This window comes from Aythya ferina, assembly GCF_964211825.1.
Source record: "Aythya ferina genome assembly, chromosome: 2".
Taxonomy (NCBI): domain Eukaryota; kingdom Metazoa; phylum Chordata; class Aves; order Anseriformes; family Anatidae; genus Aythya; species Aythya ferina.
In genome coordinates this window covers 68,977,018-68,988,295 of record NC_140297.1, presented here as the reverse complement: position 1 = coordinate 68,988,295, position 11,278 = coordinate 68,977,018, and the positions used below count along the sequence as shown (strand labels likewise).

Sequence of the window (11,278 nt, the reverse complement as noted above, 5' to 3'; positions counted from 1 at the left end):
TTTGTCACCTAAGGAATAATGGTGAAGCTCTTTCACTGTAGCTGATCAGCTGAAGACAGCTTTTCAAGAGGACAGTGAAAGCGCAAAGTACTTAATACAATGGAAAATAACAGCATGTCTCTTCTGTGGGTCTATAAGGCACTGATTATTTGTTACAGTTAGTTTTCAAATTCAGCATGCCATCAGAATATAAATGTTGTAGACCTCACTATCAGCCAAGCTTGGGGACAAATATTCAGGACAAAGCATGGGATGAAACTTTGATCTAGTTACACATTTTATGGGTGGGAAAGTAGGTTGGTGTATTGGACTCAAAGAACAAAGATGGGAAGAGAAACTCTTCCCTTCCTACTCTGAGGAAGAAGTTCTGTGCATAAATACACTAGAGACTGAAAGGCAACTGATATACTGTACATGTGTGTAGAGAAATCTAGATCAGAGTGAACTTCTTGGCCCACAGTGGGATGTGAATCCTAGTTGTGGGCCAGTGACAGCTGGTCATTGACTGAAAGTACTGGCTTGTACACATGCAAAGCAAGAATAATCTCAAGTCTGAAGCTTTCTTCCTACATAGATGCAGTAGCAAAACAAATGGTAGGTACCTGGCTGCACTGGGACACAAGAGGTGACATCTATACATTAGGCAGCATCTACAGCCTGAAAAATCAATTCCTTGCTAGCTTAGGAGAATATCTTGTGGGCTGAAAGGAGTGTGATAGGAGGCACAGTTATCTGAACACTATGGTTTATATGAAGCAATTCTACTTTGTAGAGTATGTCATGTGGTAGATTTGAAGTAGGAGTAAGGGTCACTGATTTCTCTGATATGGAGAGAGGAGCTGAAAAAGGAGTAGAGGGTCACTACTCAACATAGAGATAACTGACTCATAAATGGCCTGTCCCCCACCACTGCAAAAGTCAGCATGGGCAGTTTATGGAGCTTCTCTGGCATACGTGGACTACAATGACTACAGTGGTGCAATATGTGTGAGTATCTATCCTGTATGCAAGTGCTTTGTACCTGAAGCAACCCTGTTAAGGTTTCAAAGGCCAGAAACAAATGCTAGCAGCACAAATATGGTCAAAAAAGCTCTTGATCCATTTTGAAGGGCCTTCCTATTCCAGCATACACAATACAGGGCAAGGTCTTCTTGTGCAGGTAGTGTGTAATATCTCATGCTTATCTGTGTTTTGACTACTTGGGAGGCTGGGAGAAACTTGACTTAACATCTGGAAGGGTAACCTGAGTAAAAACCAGGTAGAATAAATCCTACAAGCAGAAGGACCTCTGTTATCATCTGTTAGTATAATGGTGCCTATGCTGGGATCAAAATTTTGATGGGGTGACATTTTTTTGTGTATTCACAGCTATGGTAGCTGAAGTCTAAAGTAAATCTATGGACTGGAGTCCTGCATATCCTTTCATAGCAATGGCATTGCCCATATATTATTTCTGCTTTATTAGAAAAGTTTGTTCTGACAATCTCCTTACTTGCTTGGCTTGGCATTCCCAAGCATCATGTCAACTTTCCACAGAGGAAAGTTTAGAGCCATCTCATTTGGGTCAGCTAGAGAATTCAGAACACTGTTTGGTTGTGTTGAGCCAGGCCTACATTGCTTCTTTATATTACCAAGGCAAGCGGCATGACTTGGAGAGGATAGTTTAGGCACTCTAAGTAAAATAAATGGAAATGTAGATGGTGAGAGGCAAAAACCTTAACAGCAACAAAAAGAGGGAAGGCTGATAGGAGCAGTCAACAATTTCATTTCAAGTTAATTGGCATATTCACTGCGAGAAAACAGGCAGTAATTAGGCATGCAGCATTTCTTCAGATTCACTTGAAAGGCTGTCTTATTTCAGTTTGCCTCATGAAAGCAATTGCTTCTCTCGGAGACCTGTTCATCACTTAAATCTTTACTACTATACCTCTATTGTTATGGCACAAAAAGTCATTTCTGTAGGAAGTGTTGAAGGTGGGTGATTCTGGCTTGGGCATTGTTTTATTTGTGGGAGGCAAAGATGCTGAAGACTGAAGAAAACAACTGAAAGGAGAGTAAGTGAACTACAGCCCAGGATATGCCCCTTTTCAGGGTGTGGGGATAATACTGTCTGTCATCAGAAGTCAGTTGCTCCTTTATGTGTGATGTTTCCCTACCGAGGGTGTGCATGGGAGCCATTCAGACCCTCCCTCTGCTCAGATCCAGTTGATGGGTGTCTGCTGCAGCAGGTCCTGGCCAGCATGCGCTGGTAGCTGCTGAGGAGAGCAGTCCCACCCTTCCTCCTGCTCCTGTCAGTGTTGCCTGGCTGGGAGCAGCTGGCTGCTGCACTGCTCTCTGTCCAACCTCCCACATGGTTATTTTTAACCCAGATTGGCATCTTGATTCATATCATGTGACCTCATGCTTTTGCCAGCAGAAACAGACTGTGGAGTTAACCCCAGCTTTGGTGAAAGTAGCCTCCCTGCAGCCCTCATCACCCTGGGTAGCTCATCTCAATTTGCCCTGCACAGTGTCCTAGGTGGGGGTCAGTGCCTGGCACAAACACTTCTCTGCCTGTGCTGGAAGCATTTCCCCTGGTAATGTGGAAGGTGGTATTGTTTTCTCCTATTGCTGTGGCACATGAGCATAGGCTCATATTGTCCAGAACAACATCTGGCTTGGGATGAGTGAGAAGCTATTGGATCCCACAGCACATTCATAACTTTTCAGACCTGCTAGTAGAGTCCAGGTATTTTTCTCTGCTTTCCTCTTGCTTTTCACTATGAAATTTCACCTAATTTCTTATTATAGGCTTCAAAACCATTACTACTGTGACAGTAAGGGAAAATAATTTTCCTCAGTAAATAGTTGTTAGCATTGAAGAACTGTGGGGGAAAAAAAAATAAATGGGAAATTGCACCAGAATTATATTTCTGCATGGAATTGAATAATTTAGTTCTGAGTACAACTACTGACCACAACAGGCTCCGACCACAATCCATCCCCCCTGTGGAAGTCAACAGGGGTAGGATCTATCTCATCCAACTCTAGAGGTCAGCACTATGTGAGGCTATATCTGGAGCAGTCAGAATCTCTTTCAGGGAGAGGAGAGTCAGGGGAGAGTAAATGTGTTTTGGCACTAATCTGTCTCATTTATTTTAGATTTCTGTCTAAAGATGTGGTCTGACTTCTTTTTCTGGACACTCAATCAGCTGCCAATAATGAGTTCAGATTTGGATACCTACATATCAAGTCAGCTGATATGTACCTTCAAACTTTCCAATTACTTCACCTGGCTCTAGACCAGGTCTTGGCAGATCAGCATTTAGTCCTGAGCATTCACAACTGTGACAATAACCTTTGAGTTCTTGCTTTGCAAGGTCTTGAATTAAATGAATGTGATGTTAGTGGAGATGTGACCACACATTACTATAGTTTACTTATGTGCTTACATGTGTTGTTGCAAGCTGTTCAGTGATATCTACTATTGTTTCTATGCCTTTCATGACAAATTACAGTTCACAGTACAAGAATCACAGAATCCTTCATGTGGGAAGGCATCTCTTAAGCTCACCTAGACTAACCTCCTGCTCAAATCAGGAGGAGCTGTAGGGTCAGACTCACTCAGGGCTCTGTCCATTTGGTCTTAAAAACCTTCAAGGATGGAGACTATTGACCTGTCTGGGTGACCTGCTCCACTGCTTGGCTGTCTCTGTGGGGAAAATGACTTTCCTCATATCAAGACTGAACATCCCATCCTCTGTCAGAACGCATAACCTTTGTGTCTCATCCTGCCACTATGCATATTTGTGAAAAGCCTGGCTCAGTCTTCCTATCTCTTCCTTGTAGGCACTGTGGGGCTGCTGATAGCTTTCAGGGGACCTATCTCTTCTCTAGGCTGGATGAACCCTGGTCCCTCAGCCTCTCCTCACAGGGCAAGTGCTCCAGCACCAATCACTGTGGTGGCCCTCTGCTAAGCTCCCTCTAGGCTATTGTTGTCTTTCCTGTACTAGGTAGCCCAAAACTAGACACACTGTCTAGATGTGCCCTAATGAGCACAGAGCAAAGGGGAATAACCACTTCTCCTTATATGCTGGCCATGCTCCTGTTGGCACAGCCCAGTTGGTTCCAACCTGCACTGTTTGCTTAGTAGGATTTTGGTAGTAGTCTTGTAGTGATTGAGAGTTGTGGGAAGAAATAGCAGTTGTTATTATTAGGTATCATTAAGCCATGAATACCTTCAAAGATTAAAAGTCTATTGGGATTTATTGTGAATATCTCCCTGAAACAAAATGCTCACCAGGATTCACTATTTAGCTTCCAAAAAAAAAAGTTTGTGGAAAATCTTCACAGCTCAAAATAATAATAAAAAAATAATAATAATAAAAAAACAGCTAATTATGTTTTCAGAGATGTTGATGATATCTTTCTGGCATGAAAGTTGTGAAATGCTGAGGTGCTAAAGCTCGTTATGTGCAATCTTTTCTTCTTGGCACTCAGCAGTGCAGCACATGAACAAAGCACTACTGCCGTTGCATTCAACCTTGTGACTTCCTAGCAAAGTAGTAATGAGTTGTACTTGCTGTGTAAAAGGAAGCAGCTCTTGTGCTGAAACACAGCTACCTCTGGCCTAATTTTAGCTGTCAGGCATCCAGACCCAGTTTTGACAATCTACAATCCCTCCAGAATGGGAGAAAGAGGTCCTTCCAAAGGTTCCTTCACTTCATCTCTTTCATACCTATTTCAGGGTGAGAAGTGGCTTGCCTGTTTTCACTGACCCAAGCATCACCTAAACAGACCAAGTTATTAGTCTTTAACTGAAACCCAGGGCTAAAATCATAGCAAAAGCTAAGTCTAGACATTATCTTTCAAGTGCTTCTGCCCGTAGCTCATTGTGAGGAACTGAGATTCCTTTTATGCTTTTCTCCAAATTAGAGCCTTCAGGCTATCCCTTATATTGCATGAAGGATACTTGGGAGACAGGGGGATGCTAAGGGCAAGGCAAGGAGGCAGTTGTCTGCCTCCTCCTTTAGTCCTCCCTTTGCCAGGACATTCCACCCCCCAACACCCCCAACTTAAGTGGCTTCATAGTCACTGGGGAGGTAAAGAGAGATTGTACCTAGTATTTCCATTCCCACCACTTCATATCTGTGGGTCATCCTTGCAGTGGGGCAGTAAACACTCCATAGAAAAGAAACTTATTTCACTAGAGAAAATGCTGCTATTTAGCTGCTAGGGTGCTTAAAAAATATTTCAGTAGAAACAGTACTAAAATCTCCCTCATTTCACCAGCCATGTCTTTACTACTGAACTTGGCTACTCTTCTCAGTGATGCAGTCAACACAGCTGAAATGCAAGTCTCTTTCAACACCTCTGCAGACATCTAGATGAAATGAAACCCAACTGTTAGTGAGTTTTGCTGAGGTATGAAGGATTTGAAGTTTTTGTCTTGTACAGTTCTCAGTAGATGAGCTAAATTCTCACACGGGGGGAAAAAATCACCAGTGTGTGCAGCACAAAGCAAAATGATGGCACCCGGGGATATAAAACTGGTGGTTTGTTTCTAGCCTCTGGGGATCCTTGCTAGGTTACACCATTCACATGTTTAAGAGCATTTCAAATAAACTTTAATGCCAAACAGAAGCTTTAGTTGTGTTTTGCTGCATATTGAAAAACTCTCTTGCACAACCAGCTCTCAAAAGCAGAAAGTGCTGTGGGCTCCTGTCCCAACAGCCAGCCCCTGCCCCAGTCCTTCCTCAAAGGTGTCTTGGTGTTTTGTTTAAAAGAGTCATGTGGTAACCTAAGTGACAGAAAATCTCAATTAAGATTTAGTTTGAATGCTGAAACCTATCCAATGAGTTAGTCTCAGGGATTAAGGAAAACAAAACCTTACCGATGGCTGGATAAAATTCACATTCCTTTCAATTGTGATCATCCTACATCAAGGAAATGTTGGCAGTCTCCTAAGGTATGCCTGTGAAAGTTGTTATATTGCTTTAAGTAATTTAAGAAAAGGGAACCAAGAGCTATAGCACAAATATGTTATATAAATCTTCATTGGGATCACTGCTGTTTTTATAAAAAAATAGATTGATCAATGTTGAGTCCCAGTGGGTGACCTTTAAAAGAGACCACATCAAATGGGGAGGCAAAGCTGTAGGTCTCCACCCCCATGCTGGCTCTTCTCCTCACAAGAGTGCCTCTAGACAGCTATGTCATCTCTAGCCATAAAAGAAATTGAAGAATGTCTGTCTTGCTAAAGGCAGAAAAGGAGTCCTTTCCCCCTCTCTGCTGGAGCAAGCCATGTCCCTGCAAAGCCATGTCCCAGGCTGCAAAGTGAGTTATGTACCTGAATGGGGACTGAAGGGAGCAGTAAAACATTCCTCTTACTCACTCTGGGGGAAGGTGTCCTGAGATAGGAGTCATAGCTACATGGCACCACTTATTTAGCTATTCAATTAGTGTGGGAACATTGTAATTTGCTAGCTAGATCTATCAGCAGCAAATTCTTAATTCTGAAAGAAGGGGAAAGTTTGGTGTTCAGAGGGACTTTCTGAAGCACAGTATTTCCTAGGAAATATATGTGGGATACTTCATTTCTAGTGATGCTTCTTATACTTAAAAGAGCAGTTCAGCACAACACTGATGATGTGCAGTTCATGAGATAGCCCATTCAACATTTGAACAAGGTAGAAATGCACGGATTACTGTGGTAGAAAATAAGTGCTATTGTTACAAAATGGTGTCTTATTTTTAGAAAGCTGTACCACAGAAATATGAAACAAAATCCTACTGAGGTGTCTTGTGTTGAGTCATTCAGAGATCTGTTTTGGCAAATAAGAATTTATCAGCTCAAATAGAAATGGCACTTGTGGAACAAGCAATTACTCAGAGGAAGATGAAGTGTTAATGAAAGTGGATTTGTTTCCTTGAGTTGTGTTTTGGATTCATGTCTATTATGGCATATGAGGGCAACAAAGACCCTTTGTGTGGTTATCAACCCCATGCTGCTATGTGGCAGCCAGTCACCCAAATCAGATTACTCAAAATGGTTTTGTTGCAGTTTGCTATCAAAAATATATTCTTCCATTCAAGAGCTTTTTCCAGCATCTTTCTCAGGGAGCTTTTACTTAAGACAAGGCCAGAAAAATCCCTGTGTAAGAACAGGAAAGCTTCAGGATAAAGGGTGAGGACTGTCACGGTGGCTGAGTGACGCGAGGGAGGTATAGGGTTGCAGATACTTCATGGCCACATCCTCCCTTATAGCAAAGTTCCTGCACTAGGTCATGGTGTGTCTGAAGACTTTGTGTGAAACTTATGAAGAAATAACATGCTGGTGCATCCCCAGCAGCCAAGCTCTAAAAAGTAGTCTCTCTCAACTTATGAATCAGAGTAACTGGGGTCATTTCTTGCTCTTCAGATAATAATTAAGACTCCTTTTCCCTTCTTTAATTCTCTTTATGACCACATGAAAAAAATATCCTCCTTTGATATTTCAGTCCTTACTACTCCTTGTCACCTTCTAGAAGACCCTTCAGTCCCCCTCTAGTAGCAAATGACCAGAGGAAGAAAGCCAACATGTTTAGGAGCTACCATGGAGAAGGGGAAAACAACACAGAGCACAGACTAGCTCTGGTTTAAGCATCCCTAAGAGCCACAAAATCCTCAGGATCTCTTGCTGCACAGTCTGAGCATGTGGATAATGCAGCCATTTCTATAACAAGTGAGGTCCAGAAACCAAGAGTAGGCTTTTTGTGAAAGATAAGTAGAAGATAGAGCATCCAACAAGGGTCTGCTGCTGTATGAGACAGCAAAACCCATAAAGTTCAGGTATGAGACAGGAGGATCTTGATCAGTGTTTGGATGGAGAGAACACATTCACCTGGTTTTCCCCAGCAAAACTCTCTAGGAGGTGGGTTTTATCCAGGTTTCTGCAGAGGTATTGAAGCAGGTGATGTTCAGCTGAGCTGTGATGAGTGTGTCACTTGAGACTTGCCCCTTATATCTGGGAAGATGTCTGTGCTGCATCTCAGGAGTTTCTCCAACAAGAATACAGGATGGATTGATTATGGATTATATGGCATATTGTAAGTACAGCTTTTTTTTTCGGGCCTGCTCTCAAGAGCCATGTAGACACAAACACAGAGCTTTAAATTAGAGGGATTAAAAATTAATTGAAGATCATTATTTTTGCCCTGTCTGAATCTCTAAATCTTCTTGGAATCTGGTTGTTTAGTCACCACCACCTTTATTTAAAAAAAATAAAGACTGCTGACAGGGGAGAATTATTGGTCTGGTCTTTGGTGGGATGTCAGAGGGTCTGAGAGCAGCCAACCACATGCTTCAAACCAAATAATGGCAAATGGAGCCCTTGTTACATGACTCAGACAAAAAAAAAAAAAACAGTCTCTGCTTTTCAGATTGTTTCCCAGATGCTGCTGGAAGTATTTTAAGTATTTGGTATTCATGATACACTCTTTAGTTAGTATTTGAGTCATTCAAATTGTTTTCCGCTGACTGGCAAGTACAATGGTTTCCAGTTTCAATTCTTGAAAGTACAAATTCAAAATTTCTTTGAAATGCTATTTGCTTAAAATATGCTGCTCCTGGTAAAATGCCTGTCACTAGGCTTGTATGATAGAGTGCTCAGAGCATGCTTTGTTCTAAAAGGGCAAAAGTAGGTGAGAGAAATCTAACAAAAATGACTTTGTTAAACAAACAAACAAAAACCACCAAAAGACACACAAAACAAACACCACCACCCTAACCTACAACCAAAGATATTTTGAGTAGGCCTCAAATGATAAATTCTAGTTAAATAAATAAATAAATGATATTATTATCAACTAGCCCACCTTGATTACTTGGCACAAGTGTTTTCCAGGTGCAGATAAAACCCATAGGTATGGATTTAGCAGAACATGGACTAGATATATATTTTAGAGCATTTTGTTCTTCTATTGGACACTGTGCAGATCAAACTGCATCGCATAGTGATAGGAAGACTTGCTTTTGAGGTGGGTAGAACAACTGGCAGAAGGAATCAATAGGGACTGTAAGGAGGGTGAAAGAGAATGCTGTAACTTCCCCAAACTATTTTGCCATTCCTCATCTCCCTTCCCTCTTGAAATACCAGGTTGCCCCTTCCCTGTTTATGCTCTTCTCTCCTCCTCTGTCACAGGCTTGAATTTTGAATGGTCATGCTGTAAGATATTGTATCTCACCAGCCTTCAAAGCTTGGTCCCAGCCTGTTCATTTATCACCACTACCAGAACCAGGCAAGTCCTCTAAGCCACTGTGGCCCCTGGCATGGAAGGAGAGTCAAAGCTCTTTCCAAGAGGCAATGTGGCTTGTCTGATGAAACATAAGCTATTATCTGCCTTGTTTTGTTTTCCTCAGAAGCAGATAAGGAGTCCATATTCTAGACAACTGGCTTCAGTACAACATCCCCTTGTCCATCCTTGGTCAAGCTTGGCCTGCTGCTTATATGATGCTTTTAGCAGAATGGATAACTTTAACTGACCCTGTGAAGCAATATTGCTTCAGAGGAACCCTCAGCACCATGAGCTGAATTTGCTATCTTTCCGTTATTTCTTTGTTTAGTAAGGGCTGTCTGGAGCTGGTAGATATGGACTTCAGCAACTTACAATGAGATTGCTGAGGGCTTCTTTTCATGAGGCTTGGCCACTAAACAGGTATGTCCAGCCTTTGATTGTCCTCCTGACTGTATTGCAAATCCTGACAGGTTGCAAAAAGAGAAGACTCCCTTACCCTCCAGGGCAGTAGAAGCAATGGTCCTTTTTTTAGTAATCATGGGATGTTGCTTAACTGAATTTAGCCTGCAAGTATAGTTTTTAACTGAAGAATTTATTCCTTGAAATAGGGTGAGAGTGGACAGAACAATTCATTTCTGCTTACAACACACAGAGTTACTCAATTCATGTCCTATTGTCGTATCCTATTGCACCTTGGATGATGTTTCTGAAAGAGGTTGGACTGTGTGTTGCAGGTCACCATGTAATATTTTCTGAGGATTCATGTTTGGTCTCTGTACAATCTCACAGATCAGCTGTGAACATCTGCAGAAAGTGAAAGAAAGAGCAGTGTACTACTGACACAACTCTGTAGTCATTATTCAAATAACATTTGCAGATGCTTTTTTGCTATTTTTTTCTTTAATCAAATCCCACCAGCATTAGAAACCACCTTGCCCAACACCCCAGACTAGCAAAGTAGCAATCATGTAATGTTCCTCAGACATTATGAATCACATAAACAAAGGAAAAAAATCATGATAAAAATTCAACTATATGAAAAATCTGTAGGTTAGAAAGCCTGGAAATGAATAAGAATGATGAAACAGACCTATGTTCAAACCTGTGCTTGCAAAGAATGATCTCTTCTGTCTGCAAAACTCCATTTTAAGGTTATATTTGAGATTTTTCACATCCCAAACCCCTTTTTAGAGAACTACCAGTATGTTCTGATGTATCCATGACCGACTGAAACACACTTCACTGTGTATTCAGCAATAAAAAGTAAATGAGAAGATTCCTGTCTGATAAATGCAATAGATGAGATAATTAAACACTGATGATCAGTTTGGTAACGCACAGCTTGCATCAAGTAAGGATGGACTTTCTCCAGAAGAACTTATAATGTTTTCTCTCAGCAAGTGGCAGGTGAATGGAAAAAAAAATCAGTAAATTTTATTTCAGAAAATATTATTTCAGTAAAACAGACCATGGTAGTGAAATGACAATCCAGCCTTTAGCAAGCACAGAATTTGCATGGCTTGGCAGGGTTGTTCAAAACCCATCAGGCTGGTGCATGTCTAAGCCAAGAGAGACCTGACTGGGCTCAAGCTGGGCTTTGGGTGGCAGCAAAAGGCACATCCAGGGAGGCACTTACCTAGCCAGGGGTGCTCCTAATTCCCTCTACCGACCCTTCTCACTGCATTTCTTGAGTCCTCGGTGAGGTTTACACAGCCCAAGGAGACCACATTCTCCCAGTGGTTCATCAGGGAGGACTTAGTTGTAAGTCCTATGTTTGTACTTGGGCCCCTCTCTTTCTTGTAAGAGAGAAACCGCAAGTGTTTTTCTTCCGGTTTTAGTCATTTCCTTTCAGCTTGGCAAACCTTGTTTTTTTGACAAGATCTCTCAGATATTCAGGCTGAGTGCTCCTTGAATAAGGGAGACCACAGGGAGAGGTTCCTTTAAGCACCATGTTCATGCAGATACCCGAGTAATAATTTCATTATGATTATTTACTTGGCAGCCCCAATTCCTGACGGTGTTTC

The 11,278-nt window shown here is 41.7% G+C and overlaps 1 protein-coding gene across 1 annotated transcript in view; it reads right to left on the bottom strand.

Annotated features, from left to right (window-relative positions):
* Positions 1-11,048, bottom strand: part of NEDD9 (neural precursor cell expressed, developmentally down-regulated 9) — a 95,605-nt gene extending 84,557 nt beyond the window's left edge. The window contains exon 1 of the mRNA XM_084511660.1: positions 10,891-11,048. The gene's annotated coding sequence lies outside the window, so the exon portion shown is untranslated. The remainder of the gene's footprint in view (positions 1-10,890) is intronic.
* Between the last annotated feature and the right edge of the window lie 230 nt (positions 11,049-11,278).